This window comes from Pinus tabuliformis, chromosome 5_1 (genome assembly GCF_031772625.1).
Source record: "Pinus tabuliformis cultivar Carrire ecotype Pingquan chromosome 5_1, CPIR1, whole genome shotgun sequence".
NCBI lineage: Eukaryota > Viridiplantae > Streptophyta > Pinopsida > Pinales > Pinaceae > Pinus > Pinus tabuliformis.
Window position 1 is genome coordinate 147604713 of NC_142305.1, and position 19862 is coordinate 147624574.

A 19862-nucleotide genomic window follows, 5' to 3' on the forward strand; every position below is an offset into this window, starting at 1 on the left:
GATTTTTCCAAGGTCACCTATTTTGGATGTAATTCGGGAGCCTGCACAAACCCTAAATATATTGGACTGTATCTCTGAAAATATAACAAAACAAGAACTGAAATTTGGGCCAAAGCTTCACCAAGTTTGCGGCTCAAATGGGTTTTAATTTCTGAGTCTGAAACTTTGTAGAAACAAAATTATAGCGAAAATGCCAAAATGACCTATTTGAGATGGAATTCTGGAGCTTGCAAACACATTAACTTCCTTAGATCATATCTCCGAAAATATAGGGAGACAAGATCTAAAATTTGGACCCAAGGTTCAACGAGATGTCGTATCAAATGTGTTATTTTTTAGCTTCTGAAACGTCGCAGAAAAAACATTATAGTGAAAATTCCACGATGACCTGTTTGGAGCAGCGAAACCCTAGAATCCAAAGCTCTCATACCAAATGTTATGAAACCAGCTCACAAAATAGAAGAAGAGATAGATAAACGCCTTCAAAATCAACCTCTTCGAGGGGGAAACCTCCTTTACATTACAAAAATGAACAATTCTTGGATGATACAAATGACAAGACCTCCTTTCTATATATAGGAGTCTAAGGGGTCATAATATAATCAAAGATCGACATAACAATAATAATGTAAGGGCACAATAATAACAATAGTGGGCTTCTATGGAGCACAATAATAACAATATGGGGACTACATGGGTACAAAAATATAATAAGGGGGTTGTACTAATAAACATAAGGGGTTACACTAGTAGTATAGGGACCTAACAAGCATGGTGGATATGGAGGTGGCTTTCCACCATTCCCTTTGGAATCCTTCTTCTCATCTTTTTTGTCCTCCGAGCTTCCTTCTCCATGTGGAGGTTTAGAACTGTCTCCAACCATTCTAGTGTTCCTCTCTTCATAGAGGACTTTAACCATCTTAGTCAAAGTATAGAAATATTTCTTGAATTCTTCTTCTTCTGAAGAGGGGCCTTCAGGCTCTCTCTCTATAGACATAATGGCTATGGATTCAGGCTTAGAAATTGGTACTGATTGTACCTCTTCAATCTTTGTTGAAGGCAAAACTTGAGGAGTTTCAAGTGCAGCTGGAATTGGAAATTTGGGTGGTGGATATTGTGGCCTTGTGGCTCTCCTTATTCTGGGCATTACCTCAGGAGTTGCAACCAATATCTTCCCTTCTCCTTTCTGCAACTTTAACCTTGTAAGCATCACAATTTTGAAACCATTAAAACCCTAATTGCACAAACTCAAGCAATCAAGCAATTCAACATTGGATCTGATATCAACTTGATTTGTTTTAGTATGATTAGTTTTTCTGTGCTAATAACAATTAAAAATTTATAAATATGTGCATGATTATTTCTTCTTGTGTTGAGGTTCCATTAGCTATTTATGCATACAATTTGGTAAATTTCCTTAAGTTTTAAAAAGACATTCATGAGAAAAATAACTTTAGAAACAAATATTGAACAAAAAACATGTACAATGCATAAAACCATCAAAGAGACACATTAACACAATGTTTTGATGAAGGAGTTCACCCCTCTTGGGCTACATCTCCTTGGTCCAACTTCCATGGCATAGGCATCTATATTAGCTCAATGTGGAAAAAATGTTTTTTACAAAGCTCTATGGCTCCTGATACCTGAACCAATGTAATAAGAATTTCCAAATTATCCAAGAACACCTCTTTATGAGCTCCATTTGGTCAAAAATTGCTCAAGATATGCTTCATTCAATGTTTCCCTAGGAAACTCTTCTAAAACTAGAGAAGACTCCAGTTAGCACCACAAAAATTGGCAATTCCGCTGAAATTGGCACGCCTCCAAAACTGTTGCCATCTTAATATACAAATTAATTAAGTGAAAATAAGATTAGGGGTGCTCTAAGTGTGCTTATCCATTAGTGCTGACCCATGGTCTAGATTGCGTGGTCGTATGGTGAGGGGGTTGGCTCCCTCCGCTCCGCCGTCGGCATCGTTGTAGGCATAAATATAATGTTGGGGCCATCGTTTAACATACTCGTTGTTGTCTCAACGGTTATGCAACAGAGTTGGGAGGGGGAGGTCATGGGTTCGACCCACCCTCTGCCCATCCCTTAATACATTTTTCCACCGATATATATATATATATATATATATATATATATATATATATATATATATTCGATGCTTGGACTTTGACCATACCATATTACATTTAAATGTGTCATTGTTTATATGTATGCGGATTTGGAATTTATAAGGTTTTTAGATATATATATATATATATATATATATATATATATATATAGATATATATATATATATATATATATATATATATATATATATATATATATATATATATATATATAGATATATATATATAGATGTATATATATATATATATAATTTCCACATAATATTCACCATGAACTCATAATTCCACCTTGGGGGACATTGCGCCATTTCACCTTCACACAAAAAAATTGGCAAATCCTAGAGTGACATTGGTCACAACCTAATTAGGAAAAAGCTGAAGAAGATTCCCATCGTTTTGACTGTACTGCCGTGTCATCATTCTGTCATGTTTTGCAATTTTTTTAGCTATTTACGAAAACAAAGAGCAGGCGATTTCTCCTTCATCTGGACTCAGTTTTTAGTGAAACGAATTGCATTGCGATCGTCTTGACGAGACGAATATATTCATTTAGATTTCGAGCCAATATGAGAACTTTGATTTTTAAGCTAAATACTGAGCACCAAATCAAAACGTTTAAATCTATAGCAGCTCCATTTGTCTCCATAAGCGCAATATCATCAACACCACCTACCACTGTAGATATTGACCCTACTACTTCTTTTTACACTCACTTTTTCTTGAACCTTCACAAAAGTTGCATCTAAACCCACTTAGCATATTGCCAATTCTTCGACCATTGTCAATATCACAAATGATAAACCTGAAGATCCTATTGAACCCACCAAAACTATTGAGGAACATATTCAATCCTCACATGGTTATTCTTCTATGTATAGCCTTGTATTATATCCTCATAGCGCCATATTATATGGAACCATCTCAGACCATCCTTCTGAGCATTCCAACCCTAGAGGCATCACTAGAAATATTGTTGATATGGAGATAGAGTCAAAGCCCAAGAATACAACTGAACCTAATTCAAGTACAAAAACAACCACTGTGCCACTTGTGCATCCTTCATCTATATTAGAATCAACACCGAGCATGGTCATCTTGGTAGAGCATCTCTCTACACTTAGTCGTGACCCAAAATATTGTAGATACATCCTACATTCAATTGCACATTATCTAGACATTATTCCCTTGCTTTCGTTGCAAGCTTTTACATAATTTTGAGAGAACCTTCAACAATATACGACACTAGAGGTGTCTTCATAGGGACATTCAGAGAAATTCATTGCAAGTTGCTAGCATCTCCAAGCACTGATGTCTCCTATGGGTAGCCCCTCTCCTTCAGATCTTCAACACTGGTCATCAAAATAGCTCCTTAAAATGATTAAGACTTTATCCCTACAGTTAGAGGATCACCTAGTCACTATCAAATTTAGATATAATGATCTTATTGTTGCACAGGAATTCCAACAGTAAGAGCTTCTTATTGTTACGACATAATATGCTCAGTTGCATCTAGAGAAGGAGCAATTGAAAAAACAAGTTGAGCAGATCAGTTCCAAGCTCTAGAAGATGTGGCTAATTGTCGTAGAATTTTTTTCTAATGCTCCAATGGATTTCTCTTTCTGTGAACATTCCTAGTTCCTTGAGTTCTTTCAAACAACCTGGACATAACTAGTTGTCGCAAATAGAGATTTGTGTAGTACTATTCTTGATTTGCAAAAATATGTCCCTGATCCTATAGAACAATTTCAGTAGCAAATCAATCAAGAGATTAAACAAGGATCCACTCTCTACATTACCCTATAGTATCTTACAAGGGATTCCCAAGAGATATTTTTCCAAGTACATGATTGGCTAGCTCTACTTGCTAAACAAAACTGACCACTGTATCAGTTGCGGGAACAATGTAAAAAACTCATGGAACAAGCCCTTGCAACTACAAAGCTCATGCAACAACAAACTTTATTTGGTCAAGTTGAATAAATTGACAAACATATTCATGACCTAGAGGAGGAATCACATAAATCTAAATCTTTACTACAAGATCTTCATCCAGCAGTTAAAGCCTAATTTATGCATCTTTATAAAATCAACCACACTGTTGATTATTAGTGGAAAACTCTACTTGCTTCCCGCCTTGAGAAACCTGCTACAGAAAATACAAGCAAGTTTTTTAATGAAAATAATATCCTCGTTCATACTTGGAAGACTACTATGGAGGATTATAACAACTTTGAAGCTTAAGCTTTGTTCAAGTCCAAAATTGTCCTTTTTTTACAACTCCTTTTTCTTTCCTTTTCATCATTTTCATGATACTTTGCTACATTTCCAGTTGAAAGGTCACCTTATTTTTCATAAAGAATCATAAAAGGTATCAACCATTCATGGTTTATAATCTATTGTTTCTTTATGAAATTTAATCAAAAAATTCCTATAGTTACCGAATTGCACTCATTCTTCAGCTAACCAAATATTCTATAGCTACATCCATGGTTAGACAGGTTCCAGTACATTGGAGAAGGAATAAAGGGCATAGGTAGATGGAAAATAGTTGACACATGGAAATCCACCTATCATAGAGATCTGGAAAGCCACTCAGTTCAAGAGATCTAATGGTCAAAATAAAAGTCAAATATGGTTTGAACACTCTAATGATGTATATGATTTGAAGGTGGTTCGTAGCGATATCAAGTGAGAATGGAATTAGGCGAGAAGAATTTGGAGCTGACATGTCAAATTAGAATCTTCGGATGATTTTCTCTTTCACTAGAAAATTATGAGAATAAATACTTCAAATTCAATTTCATTTCTTAATTGTCAAGTTAGAAAGTTTCCTCTGAGCTTATGACTCTTATGAAAGTTAATTAATAAAGGACTATAAAAGGTCTTGAGGTGAAGTAATGGACACACATACTCTTCTTAATTTTGCAATCATTTTGTTGTTGAAGACTTCGACATTTAATATAAATTCTCTGTTCTTTGGTGACCAATGCATGGCTGAGTAATTTGATAGTTAATTTTGTGCTCACACTCAATAGGAGGGCTCCATGGAAGCTGTAAGGCTAGATTAGTTTTTTTACTTATGTTCATTTCGATTTATTATATGAATAGTCCTATATTCACTACAATTTGTTGATGTTTTTGATTTGTATTTTATTCATCGATTTCCAGTTTAAGTTTTAGTATTTGGAGTAGGCAGAGCACTTATAAAAAGATAAAAGAAAATCTTTTTCATAGTTTTTTTTCATTCAGTTGTTTTCATTCTGAATTCATGAGAAATGGATAGAGTGATATTGAATCATAACTACGCATATTAGTAATCCATCTGAGTTATATTTTAGCTTGTCATTTTGTTGAAGTAGTTCAATTTAAATTTTTTCTTTTGTTGAGTAGAATTTCAATTTGCAAGAGCACTTAGAATAATTTAAATTCCTACAAGTAGAATTAGACTTTCAATTCTTCCATTAGAATAGATCTTTCAGTTCAGTTCAAGTAGAATAATCTTAATTGTTTTGTAATAGATTAAATATAAATTAAGTTCAATAGAGTAATTTTGTATTCTGGTTGCAATGTATTAAATTTCGATTAAGTTTGATAGATAGGGATTTCAATTTATTTCACTTTGAAGTTTGATTTGTTTTAGAAAGAGTAATTTTTATGGAAAGAACATGTGGGTAGTCTAGTCCCATTTATAATTAGTTCAATTTCATCTTTTAAACCTAGCATATATTGTGCACTTCTACTTCATAAGTACACGAACCTTGGTTGACAATTATTGAAGTAATTTAACATCAATTGAATTCCCCCAACATTTTGGTGTTGTTGTCGGGGTAGTGTATGTAGGACTTTATTTTTTGTTTGCATATCATTTTAGATTCATTCAACCTTGTAGATGCATAATTAAAACATGTTGAAAATCATCTAGATTGCATGAATAGAGAATGATATTATAGGGGTAGGTTTTTAAGTAGAAGTAGAGGAAAACGTTCGATACAACATCGCCACTCACCCCCGCTAGACCACATAGTGCCACACCATCCATTGTTGCTCACATTCCATCCATAACAGGTAGACATAAACTTTTTCTGAGGTGGATAGATCTGAAATCCAACCTAGGGACTCACCAACTTCTTCAATTGAATTTGTAGTTGAAGAACCTACGTCCCCAACTGAAGGAGTTATATTTCTCTCTCAGAGAACAACTCAAGGAAAAGAGTTAGAAGTGCCTAGTTAAGAAGAGGAAGAGATTTATTTTGAAATACCATTAGTAGAAGAACCAGAAGAAGAGCTAGAAAATCCTATTGTTGAACCTTATATTAGCTCTGAAGAATCTACAATGGAAGGGGAAGGGGAAGGAGAAGTACATAATGTAAATGGTGAATTTAGGATTGAAGGTGGAGGATGAGGTGGCAAAGGAGGTAGGGGAGAACCATATCCTCATGGATTCCCTATCTTTGATGAATATACCAAAACCATAATGAAGAACATCTCACCTTCCATTCTTCCTAATTTTTGTGGCTTACGAATTGAGGATCCAAAGACATTTCTTTTTGAGTTTGAAGTATTATGTAGATATTATGACTATTTACTTGATACTCAAAAATTGAAACTATTTCCAGCTAGTCTAAAATATGGAGCCATTAAATGGTTTATGGGTCTAGGGATACGTAGTATTAGGACATGGGAAGAGATGAAAACAATGTTCGTAAGAAAATATAAATATTATTGTATGCCCCATGGCCTTAAAGATGAAGTCTTTAAAATGATGCAAAATGAGGATGAAAGCCTTGAAGACTTAGTGGAAATATTTGTATATAATGTTAAAAGGGTTTGGTGAAAGCATGGAGCTGGGTTACATTTTTGGTGAAACAAGGGCGCGTTTTGGTGAAAAAAAGATGCTCGATCGAGTAATTTTAAGCGCTTGATTGAGCCATTTTTAAGCACTCGATCAATCTCCTTGAGTGCAAAGAAATAGCTTGATCAATCATTAAAACTAACTCTTGATCGAGCTCCTGTGTAACCCTAGGTTAAGATCTCGATTGAGCCTTAAAGCTGGAAATTTCAAAATTTATATACATATCAATAACGATATGCAAATTTTAAAATTGTAAGTATTTGATAGTTAAACAAAAAACAAAACAAACAAATTTAATTTCTAATTACATTTAAAAAGTAATTAACAATGATATGGATTAACTTATCATTACATTTCTAGTGTTTTGGTGTGTAGATATGAAAAAATAGTCTAGCAAACTTGCCATTGAAATTGTTATATTGTTATATTTATAATTTGGTATCTTAAATATATATTAGTTTTTAATACGATTTAAATTTTCAATTTTATAATTTAAATAATAAATTGATTAAACATAAGAAAATTTATCAATTTGATTTTAATAAATATTATAATTTTTTATATGAATAAGTGTAACTAAAAAATGTGAATTTGATGTTGTTGGAAATGTATATTTTATAAAATTCACTAAAGAGTTAATAAACACGATTCCCTTCGTCATAATCATATCTATTAAAATCAAACATATATGTATATATAATGTAATATCCATTTGTTCAGGAAAACAAATAAGTGTAGTGATAATTAACGTAGTTGATTTTAATAAATATTATAAATTTTTATATGAATAAGTGTAACTCAAAATTGTGAATTTGATGCTGCTGGAAATGCATATTTTATTAAATTCACTAAAGAGTTAATAAGCATGATTCCCTCCATCATAATCATATCTATTAAAATCTAACACACACACACACACACACACACACACACACACATATATATAATGAATGCAGTAATATCCACTTGTTCAGGAAAACAAATGAACACAATAATAATTAACGTAGTTGTAATAATTGTAATCTATAATTAATATAGTTGTAATGGATGCAAGGATATCTATGCTTATAAATCTCTCTCGACCTGTAAAATTTTATTGCACTCAATTATGTCCTTAGTATGCACAAGTGAAAAGTATATATATAATTTTTTACTCTTGTCTTAGGTTTGCAATATATATTTGTTGGGTAATTTAATTAATCTTAAATTAATTCATTAATTTTCAACTAAGGGTTATGTAATTATGAAGTATATGTGCACTATATATGTTAGGAATTCTATCTTTGAATGAAACTTGTTCTAAATATGGATAAGTGTTAAATGAGATTAAAGAGTTGTCACACACATGTTCTTTCCATTAAAGCTACATCAAGACCAAATGACAAATTGAATTGAAAAAATAATCTATCACTTGAAATCTAATTAAATAATTAAAAATCTATCTCTGATTGCAGAATTGAAAGTCTATCTTTAATTGCATAAGGGAAATACTAATGCTAGAAAATAAATCCTAATATGAATTTCAGAAAAAAGGAACTTAACCCTATTTGCAGAATTTTTTTTTAACTCTATTGGCAAAAGAAACATTGATGTTGATTGATTGTAGAAGGAAAGTAAATCAAACAAAAACCTGTAACTTCAAGTGATTACTAATATGCACTAGTAGCTTTGAAAACCATTTCTTCGTCATCCATGAAATTAACTAAGTTATAAAATGAAACACATACTAGAATTAAATCATTTTGGTGTTTCATTTTATAAGCAATCTGTAAACAAAACAACAAGTGATTAGAACTCAACATGAAATGTAAAAAACTATGTAAAATTATGATGTAAATACATGCTATGTATGAGAAATTATAATTCAAACAAAAACTAACTATCCTTACAACTTTCCAGGGGGGCCTCCCGTGAGGGTAAGTTCGTCACTTATCAATCGATTTCTCAACCACACATTTCAAGAATACAATAGTACATTAATCCACAAAGGTTTCTTAACAAATCTTGCAAATACTGAAATAAACAATGATCAACTTAACTATCTTTTTGGTTTCACCTCACGACTTTTATACAGTTCTTTATCAAATGATTTTAAGAGTTCTGTGCCGATAGGAAATTAAACTATTTTTCCATCTAAGAACTAAACTTAAATTAAAATTCTATCTCCTCTCAAACATGCTTCTTAATCAAACAAGTCTTCTCCACGCTCGCTTGATCTCGCTATGATCTTCTGTCAATCCCCTCTTAACTATTGCATCATTATAACCTGAGTTTTACTTTAGATTTAACTCTTATATATTTTGATCTTTATGACTTGCTAGATCACGCTGATAGGTGGACATACATGTGGGAAACATATGTCATCTACAGGTACCTTTCATTCATTCGTTAATGCATTGCGACCTATCTAGCCATGGAGATGGATACAGAATTCAATATTAGTTGTGGAATGATCAAAATTCTGTAGTTGTAGAGATGTTTTCATTATAATTCATAATGAAACAATAGATTTAAAAAATAAATGATTAATAAATTTTATACACTTGAGTAAGTATAATATGACCTTGATTAGGATGAAACTTCTACAAAATGGTCACAAAAAGATATAGGAGAGAGAAAAAATATAATAAAAACTAAAACAATTTCAGAATTCAACATTCCCCCACACTAAAAGTCTTGCATGTCCTCATGCATAAAAACTTCAAATTTGATTCCTCTTTCTTACTTAGTGTATGATCTCAGAAGCTTGTGCAAGAATATCCAAACTAGCTCTTTCCTATCTTTTTAACGTTGAAGATTTCCCTTGGTTTCTTCATCAGAATTTTACTTTGTAATCCCCTAATTCTGTTTTTGAGGAATCTATTGTTGTATTTGAGCTTTTTGTTTTCTTGTACCAATGGAAAAACTTCAAAAGTATGTTATCATTATGAGTGCTTATGATCCAGGATGTTTTTCGCTTATAGATGCATCAGAATTGACATGAGTTACAACGCTTAAAACCCATAATAAAACATAAGCATGAAAAATGAAGACAAAGAGGAATCAACATAAAATATCATGACAAAGAGGTTTGATTATGGAGTTCATCCAATTTGGACTACATCTTCGGGCCTTGCTCAATAGTGGGGAGGCCTTCTTTTATTAAGTGGCATGAAAAGAGAGAAGTGAAAGTAGATATCTACATAAACATCCTTATACCTCCAATTTGGAAGATAGATAGAAAATGGAGAGACTAGCTCTAGAAACAAACAACACCACTGACTTCCTGGTGAAAAATAGTGCAAAAATGCATATCCCAACACCCCATTCAGATAATTGAGCCTTCTGCAACCTTCTCGGAACCTCCCTTCTGTTCAAGGCAACGTTCTAACGTGTTGCCAGGGTCAGGGTCTGCTATATGCAGTAAAATCTATGTATTTGTCCAGTCCTCCCCCACACTTCTCCTGCCACAAAAGCCATATATATAATGGCATGACGGCTTCCCTCAAAATCGAGGCAGTTATTAACATAAAACCCAAGGTTAGCAGGCAGAAGGATTCATGGAAACAACCCTTCTGCAATAGAAAAACCTATGTCTAATAACGCAACCCATTACAACAACGCATGAGCCTCGGCGGCGAGTTTATCAGCGCTTCCAGCTTATCGGTGAACAGTCTGTAACTCATGAAATTCGCATCACTTACGCTCTACTTTGATACCATGTGATCCAAGATTTTTTTCACTTATAGATGCATGAAAATTGACATGAGTTACAACGCTTAAAAACCATAAAAAACCATAACCATGAAAAATCAAGACAAAGAGACATCATCACAAAATATCATGATGTAGAGATTTGATTATGGATTTCATCCAATTTGGACTACTTCTCCGGGCCCTGCTCAATAGTGGGGAGACCTTCTCTTATTAAGTGGCATGAAAAGAGAGAAGTACAAGAAGATTTCTACATAAACATCCTTATACCTCCAATTTGGAAGATATCTAGAAAATGGAGATCCCATATTTAAAATTAGACAACACCACTTACTTCCTGGTGAAAAATAGTGCAAAAGCGCCTATTCGAACACCCCATTCGGATAATCGAGCCTTCTGCAACCTTCTCAGAACCTCCCTACTACTCAAGGCAAAGTTCTGGCCTACTACCAGAGTCAGGGTCTACTGTATGCAGTAAAATATGTGTATTCGGCCAATCCTCCCTCGCCTTTCTCCTGACACAACAGTCATATATATAATGGCATGGTCGCATCCCTAAAAATACGGGCCATTATTAACATAAAACCCAAGGTTAGCAAGAAGAAGGATTCATGGAAACAACCCTTTCACAAGAGAAAACCATGTCTAATAAAGCAACCCATTACAACAACACATGAGCCTCAACGGCAGGTTTATCGGCAATTCCAAATTATCAGCAGATAGTCTGATGCCTAGACACAACATCCCATGATAACAATGGATCTGACATGAGTATTCATCGTATGCGATAATGTCTCACATCCGACACTCCCATCGCACTATCGTAATTGGGTGAAACCCTCGGCGCACTGATCTAGCGCTTTGCCACATCTGCGGACCTGCCGAGTGTATTAAGCATAATATACCTTATTTCGGGTCCAGGACCCTATCACAATCGGCATGAAATCCTTGGCACAATGGTTAGCACTCTGCAACACCTGCGGACCCACCGGGTTTATTAATCACATTGTATAACATTTCAGGTCCGAACCCCTTATCGCAATATTGTAATCAGCACCCACCTTGAAATCGCAATAGACACTTTTCCCCTGAAACATATTGCAAGCACATCCCTTTCGTGCGATTGCAATATGTGATGTATATCGCATCGCAACTAAGTCCTGTCAGGGCTGATTCGTGACTCCTTCGGCCTGTGATGTGTGATATCGTAATCGCAGTCGGGAATGCCAGGGGCTGATTCTTCCTTAAGCACTCCTCCTTTTTTCTGATATGCGATATGTGGGGCCCAATAGAGACCTGCCACATGACACTCCCTTATTCGTTGAAACTATGCCATGTCATCTTCTCCCTACTACCTGGACAAGTCAAACCCAAACTTTGACTTCCTCTAACTTTGTCATTTGGACTCGGATTTGAGTGTCGTTCATACTGTTGGAATCAGGATGACGAGAACTTTGAGCTAATGCTAAGCTTATCCAGATTTTTCGACTTTGAGTTTTAAGCCTTTTGTCATGCCACTGGTACTTTTCTAAAGATCCACCTGGATCAATCCTCCTCCTGGATCCTCTTGGATCAATCCTCCTGGATCATCCTGGATCAATCCTCCCCATTAAGAGAAGCTTTTGGTCCTCCAAAAGAATTAATTAATCTGCAATTACTTTGTACTTTGTCTGCACCGCAAGTGTCCCAACAGGCCATCCTTCCTTCTCCTTCACCTCCATCCTTTGGAGCCATAATCGATGAGCCAACACCTGCATCCCCTCCAAACTTGTAGTACAATATCTTGCAAACTACATGTTTAGCTCTATGACCAAAAAAATGAGCCAAGCATCCCATACTTGCCATGAGTTTATAACACATACTTTGTGGTCAATTTTACATAAAAATGGAAACAATACTCTAGCTATTAAGACAAGGCCAAACATCATTGTTGCTTCAACAAGCAATGGAAAACAAATCATCACTGCAACACATGATTTACACAAACAAGGCCAAACACTATTGTTGCTTCAACAAGTGATGGAAAACACATCCTCACTTCCACAGTTCAAAAAGAAACACAAAATAAGGCCAAGCATCATTGTTGCTGCAACAAGTGATGGAAAACACATCATCACTTTTACAATTTAAAATGAAACATATGAAAAAAATAAGGCCATGACATTCTACCACACCTAGAAGAACCATATCTCACTTATCAAAGTGAATGGATCATCTCCCTATGGCACGTTCACTGGTCGAACACTATTTCACCTGGTTCATGCTTGGATGCTCTTGTCCTTGCGACGTTGCTCTGGATGGAGCCTCCAACATGTGGCTCTCTAATGACCACCTCTGTCACAATGACTACAATGAGCCTTCACCTTCCAGATCTACTTGATCTTCTTCTTCTTTGCCTGTTGTTTAGAGGGTCTTCTACGCCTCATCTTTTTTTGTGCTGTCATTCTCTTCCAGCACTCAACAAACAAATGGTTATGCAATCCACAAAAATTGCAAGTCCTTCTATGCCATGATCTACGTCCATTATTAACAATGCGATTGTAATCAAAATGAACATTAAAATACCGAGACTGGTTATACCTTTTCTGTCGGTCTCTAGTATGATCATGGGAACAAGAGCTTGCCTCAACTCTGTCTCTACTATGCATACTGCCATAGGTTGATGGTGATGTGTCCCCATCATCCTCTTTCCTCTCGACGGACTTAACAATGCTATGGAATCTGCTGACATCTTTGAGTATTGTCCTTCAATGCACCCCAACCTTGCGAATCAAGGTCTTTTCTCAACCTCCAATGGTTGAGTTATCCCTTGGATTTTAACACCAATTTCTTCTTCCTTATACCTCGTCCTGGTAAGGAGTCTCATATTTGTCCCTGAAATTGGTATCTCCACATTTCCAACAGAAATTAAACTATGTGAAGATGAAATTGAAGGGATTTCGACATCTTTTACCTCCATCGTCGATTTGGAAAAATATGATGAGGGCTTCTCATCATTTTCATTGATGGTCTGCTGGCTATAATAGCAGACTTCTCAGCTTCCCTCCTGACATACCCAAGTTGTGTTCGAAGGGTTAATTATTCTACTTTGATGGTATTGACAATGCCTTGACCATTAATACCCAAGCCTTTTCCTTCATACCCCATTCTCTTCAGTAGTTTGGAGCCAATTCCTGTGGTATGATTTTCAAAAGCAGCGAAGTCATTATCATGAAAATTACATGAAATCAGAGAGCTGCTCTTTACCTCAGGGGAGTTATGCTACAACTTTTCCAAGGCCTCATTCTTAGCTTGCAGCTAGCGTAGCTGTTAGTGTTAGTGTCTTCACACTTACATCGATGATCAAATTGATCTTTTGCATGCATATTAGGTGTCTAATTCGATCAACTGCATTCCATTAGGTCATGGATAAACTGATAGTAGTGGTTTCATGTCAGTTTCCCTCATGACATTCACCTGCTGACCTATTTACACATTTTTTTTGTTTTAGTCATTCACAGTCATCCTGTTTCATTTCATGTATAACAAATAGTCCTAAGGTTTAGTTCCATTAGGTCTTACAGTTTGTCAATCATGCTCATTCATAATTGAATAAAGGGGTCAACAGGCACATGAGGAGAATAATAGGTTCATAGAGTCATAAGTTTACTTCTGTTATGCTAAATAAAGCTCTTTCACCTCAAAACTATGTTTTGAGGTGAAATTGAGCATTTTCATTTAATGAATCACTTGATTTAATTTTATGTAATTTTATTGTCCTAATATGTAATTGAGTTTCTCTTGGTGACCTGGTGACAAATTCAACTCCTGCCACTGCAAAAAGTCAATGTAATAAGTCCACCTGCAAAAAGGCAAAAGTTGGATGTAAGTGAAACAGAGAATTTTGAGAAAAGCTATCAAAAAAACTATAGAAGAGTGGGTCTTGGTGATCTAAATCAGATCCATAAACGACTGTCAAAGAACCATGATGAAATCAAGTCGAACAAATCTTTGAAAATTCCAAAACAGTGATAAAAAATGCCTTGAACCAGTGGCCATGGCAGCCGGCGTGCAACGACAAGGACCTCGGTCAAAGTGCGCTGACCGAGGCCCATGGAGACTGTGCAGGAGGCCAAAACAGCCCCTGGGAGCCCCGGATTGGGAAAAGGAGGCAATTTTGATGCGCGATTATTGGGAAAACAGGGCCGAAATGGAGAAGCCTTAAGCACTTGGTCACGTTGGGAGCCAGAGGACCACGGGCGGAAAAAGGAAAAAGGGCTAATGTACGAAGGCGGGACCCGTGCCCTAGAAACTGGCGGTATTGATCGGGGCGCCCTTGAACGATAAGAGGTTTTGGAGGAAGCGGAGCGATCACACTCAGTGATCGACACGTGGCAATGGAGGTGAGAGAAAAACCGCCGTGATCGTGTGTTATCGGTTGAGCAAGTCAACCCCACTCGACGTGCGTATGACGTCGGATCTGGAGGAGCCCAGATCGGACGACTGAGATTGCGCCTGATGGAAAGAAGTGGAATCAACAGGAAATTAAGTCACGTTCTAAAGGGATTTGGAATCTGTTTGACTGCCACAGTGGAGAAAGAGCGCATACCCGATGTAACGGAAGAAATGAACCGACAAAGCATGTTGGCACCAGTTAGATGGAGACATGTGGCTACTTCCCGAGCGTTCATGTTGACGCTGAACAGGGAACTCCTAGCACACATGTGGAAGGAGAATCGACGCAGGCGGGAGAGGAACTGAACAGGCATGAGGATCGAATAGCTAAAGCCATGAATAGAGACAGTCAAATCAGGAGGAGTCCAAGAGACCAAGAAAGACAGTGAACAGTGAACCCTGAGAGGAGGACTGAACACAGAGAGCAGTAAAGCCAAGCAGAGGAGACAGAGGTCCGAGCTGACCACAGGCAGCATTGAGCACCAGAGAGCTTGAAGATTCAAGCCTTCCCATAGAGGAATCTGTCCGGATTGAGCATCACAGTTGGCTCTTTCCACTGTAGATCGAGGGTCACAGAGCTGGTAGGAAGAACAAGAGTCTGTGTACTCTGAGTGGCTTGGGGAATCCAAGAATCACCCTGCCAAGCAAAACTATTTCAGGAGAACTCATATTGAGTCCATGTATTATAATTCTCTTCTTAAAGACACAATAAAACAAGGCCACCACTGAAGCTGGACCGGAGATGTAGTCCTGGAGAATAGGGTGAACTCCTTATTAAAACTGTTTGTGTCTTTGTGTTGCTTACTGTATTTCTCTGTTGTCTTTCCATTAAATGTCTGTGTATTGGAAATTTTATCGATCCGTTGCTTAAATAACATAGAACACACACCAGCACATGAGTCTGTAATACCTTTTGTTTAATAAATCTTCAACTCACTCATAGGGTGATTATCAGATCAAGTGGTATCAGAGCTCTAGGTTGTAAGGTTAGACAAGCTTGTGTTGGTTTAGTCGTGAATGCTCACTAGATCAAAGATCAAATTAGGAGAGGGAGAGTTGGTGGAAACTAATCCTAAAATTGGGAGAGTCTATTCTCGAAAGACAATGTCAGAGGAAGGTTCTATAGGGCCAGACCCTCAATTTATAGAAATTTTCCTAGCTATAAAGTCTATGGTAGAAGAAATGTATAGGGACTTTAGAAAGCATAAGGATGAAAATTCATCAGGCTCTAAACAAGGTAAAGAAGAAGATGAATCTAATTCCCATGACCACTCCAAAGGAAAGGGGAAAGAAGAAAGCTTTCTCACACCTCCTAATAGCCCTGTGCATCATAAGAAAGCATCTTTGATTAAGTTAGAAGTTAAATTTTATTTGCCTATATATGATGGAGAGCTAAGTGCTGAAAAGTTGGACAATTGGATTAGACAAATTGATGTTGCAGAGTACAAAACATATACTCAGACAAGAGTAAGATTCAGCTGGCAAGCCTATGCCTAGGAGGCACTGCCTTGGTTTGGTGGGAAGGCAGAACCCAAGCTGATATGAAAAGACATGGTAAGACCATCTCTATCTGGAGTGAATTTGTTACTGCAATCCAAAAGTAGTTCTATCCATTGGCCTACATGCAACAAGCCATGATGAGTTGGCAAACTCTTCGGCAGTTGAAAGGGAAAAGTGTACAAGGGTATACTCAAGAGTTCAGAAAGAGAGCATTGATGTTGGGTATCTCGTTAGACTCACCAGAGACTCTTTTGAAGTACATTGTTGGTCTACACAGCTACATGAGGCATACCATCCTCATGTTTAATCCCACTAGTATAGATGAGGTATCTGTACAAGCTACTCATCTAGAAGCTAGAGGAAAGAATGGAAATCCAGAAGTTGGGGGACCATCCCAACCCACTGTAAGCAAGAGCAAGGAGAAAAGGAAGCAGAAGTGGAAATGAAGGAAGGCTAACACTGCACAAAAATGCAAATCTTCATGCACTCACTGTAAAAAGGAGGGGCATGGTGATGAGCACTATTGGATTCTGCATCTAGAGCTAAGACCTAAGAAGTCTGAGGGTGAGAAGAAGAAAGCTGCTGCAACAATTCAGAAAGATTTGGGGTCAGACTCAGGAGATGAAACAATCATTGCAGCCATAGGTATAAAAGGTAAGAATTCTGAATCATCTACTAGTATTTCTGCTCAATTTGTTGTTGATGAAGAACATGAGAGAAAAAGACCCGAGCTTTTCCATATTCGAGTTATTTCCAAAAATCAAAAGATTGATACTTTCTTTGATAGTGGCTCACAAGTAAATCTGATTTCTGAAGCAATTGTAAAGAAATTGAGATTAGCAACTACACCTCACAAGAAGCCATACCTATTAGGATGGTTGAATGATAAAGCACAACTACAAGTGACTAGACAGTGTAAACTCAAGTTTTCTTTTGGGTCAGCATTTGTAGATGAGGTTGAGTTAGACATAATTCCTTTAGATATATGTGGAATTGTTTTAGGAAGTCCTTACTAGTATGATAGAAAGGCTATTTTCTATAGAGTTGAGAACAAGTATCTACTTGTTAAAGATGGAATCGAATACTTTGTAAGAGATCATAAGCTCAAGAATAATTATACTCTCATAAACTCAGGACAGATGAAAAGAATGATAAATTCATGCAAACAGTTCTTACTAATGGTTGTAAAGGAAAAGAAATCTGATAAAACCAATGTATTTGTGGGTTGTAATGCTGATCAACAAGCTGATATAGAAAATATTGTTTCAGAGTATGATGTGTTATTTCAAGAACCACAAGGTCTGCCACCCAAAAAGGGAATAGTACATGATATCATTTTGTAGCAAGATGTTCCTTTCCCTAACATTGGGATGTACAGGTTGTCTGCTTTAGAGAATGTTGAAATCAAGAAGCAGGTGTAGACATTGCTCGAGAAAGGGTCCATCAGGCCTAGCACATCACCATGTGGGTCACAAATTGTTTTGGTGAGAAAAAAAGATGGCTCGTGGAGAATGTGCATTGATTACCGAGCACTGAATAAGATAACAATAAAAAATCGTTATCCTATTCCTCGCATAGATGATCTTTTAGATCAATTGAAGGAAGTTGTTTATTTCACCAAGTTGAATTTGCATAGTGGATACCATCAGGTCAGAGTTACAGAACAAGATGCATGGAAGACTGCTTTCAAAACAAAGCAGGGATTGTATGAATGGCTGGTTATGCCTTTTGGCCTAACTAATGCTCCTGCTACTTTCATGAGATTTGTTCACACCTAATCCTCAGCGGTTGGGTAAACTGGAACGTGAACAATCATCAAGAACATGAACTGATCCGTCTAATTTATGTATATAAACAATAGTTCTCTAATGAAATAATCAATCAGTTTTCTTCTGCCCATTCCGGAGTTACCCTGGCCTGACATGGTATCAGAGCGCAGGTCCCAGATTCCTTGTAACTTCCTTACCTCTGTCCTGAGCGCTCCTCTGTCCTGCGTGTCATTAATTCTCTGAGCATCGGTTAACAGTCATTGATTGTCCTGCGTTTCATCCATTTCGCTGCCTCTCCACCACTGCCTCTCATTGATTGTCCTGTGCATCTGCGGAGTAAATGTTTCCAAGCAAGTCTTTCTTGCTGTCTGAAGAATCACCAGAGAAAAAAAAAAAGCCTCTGTCATTTTCCCTGGGGCCGAGGCCGGACTGTATTTTCCTCATTGGTCCTTAGCTGTCTCTGGCTGTGGAGGCTCGTCCAAGTATCTAAATACATCGACTGAGTGAAATTCTGTCTTTTCCATTCAATACGCCCGAGAGTCCACAGTCTTTATCTCTGCTGTATAGTCACTATAGTCTAGTGAGATAATCTTATCATTTATCGCCACCATGGTTGTTGTACAGCTCATCTCTCCATTTGGTTCTGGGCGGCCAAGCTTGCTCGAATCCTGATAAAACCTGAATACCATTTGGTGGCGCCACTCCGATCTATCTATGCTCAACGCTTTTTTGAGACACCAACAGTCTTTCCCCTGCGACCAGTAGTATTTGTGTGTTGTCCACGCATCCGAAGGCCCCAGTAGTGACGAAGACAGCGGTGGTTCCTGATCTTCTTCAAGCGTTCCAAGTCATCCCTGAGTTTCATGTCAAGAGCATTGGATACCACCTGAGTGGTTCGGCCATCCTTGATATCTTTCTGTCTGTTTAAAAAAACCAATCTAGGATCTTGAATTGTTTAGGATTCGTGACAATTATCATCAGGTTCTCAAGCTCAAGTGCAGAAAGTTCACCAGCTCTCTTGTTCATATTAACATCGGCCTTCTTGCATACAAGGTTGGCCAAACGCCGACCAATTCCCTTGATAGAAGTCAGGGCAAACATGATCTTCTTTCGCCCATCAACATTGGTGTTGAGGACACGAAGAACGTGTTGAAACTCCTCATTTGCAATCAAAGACATTTTCACAGAACGCGAGAGCCTCAACAGTCGCCAGTAACGCTGGGTATTACGAAGACTGCTAGGGCTTTAGTATTATGCAGTTGATTTTTAACTTCGGTATGGCGGTTTTTGTATAGCGTTGAGCAGTTTGTTGAATTCATGATATACGCAGTTTATATGATTCAAAGCGTTCAAAATATTGCGGTGTTTCCATAATGTTTTGTAGTATTGCATGATATATTGAAGTGATATATTGAAGTGATCCCTTGCGCATTTTTTCAAACATAGTAGTATTGCAGTGATATGTACAATGA

The 19862-nt window shown here is 36.9% G+C and overlaps 1 pseudogene; it reads right to left on the reverse strand.

Annotated features, from left to right (window-relative positions):
- Positions 1-19108: 19108 nt before the first annotated feature.
- On the reverse strand, positions 19109-19569 carry LOC149163847 (small ribosomal subunit protein uS13z/uS13y/uS13x pseudogene; annotated as a pseudogene).
- Positions 19570-19862: the final 293 nt, after the last annotated feature.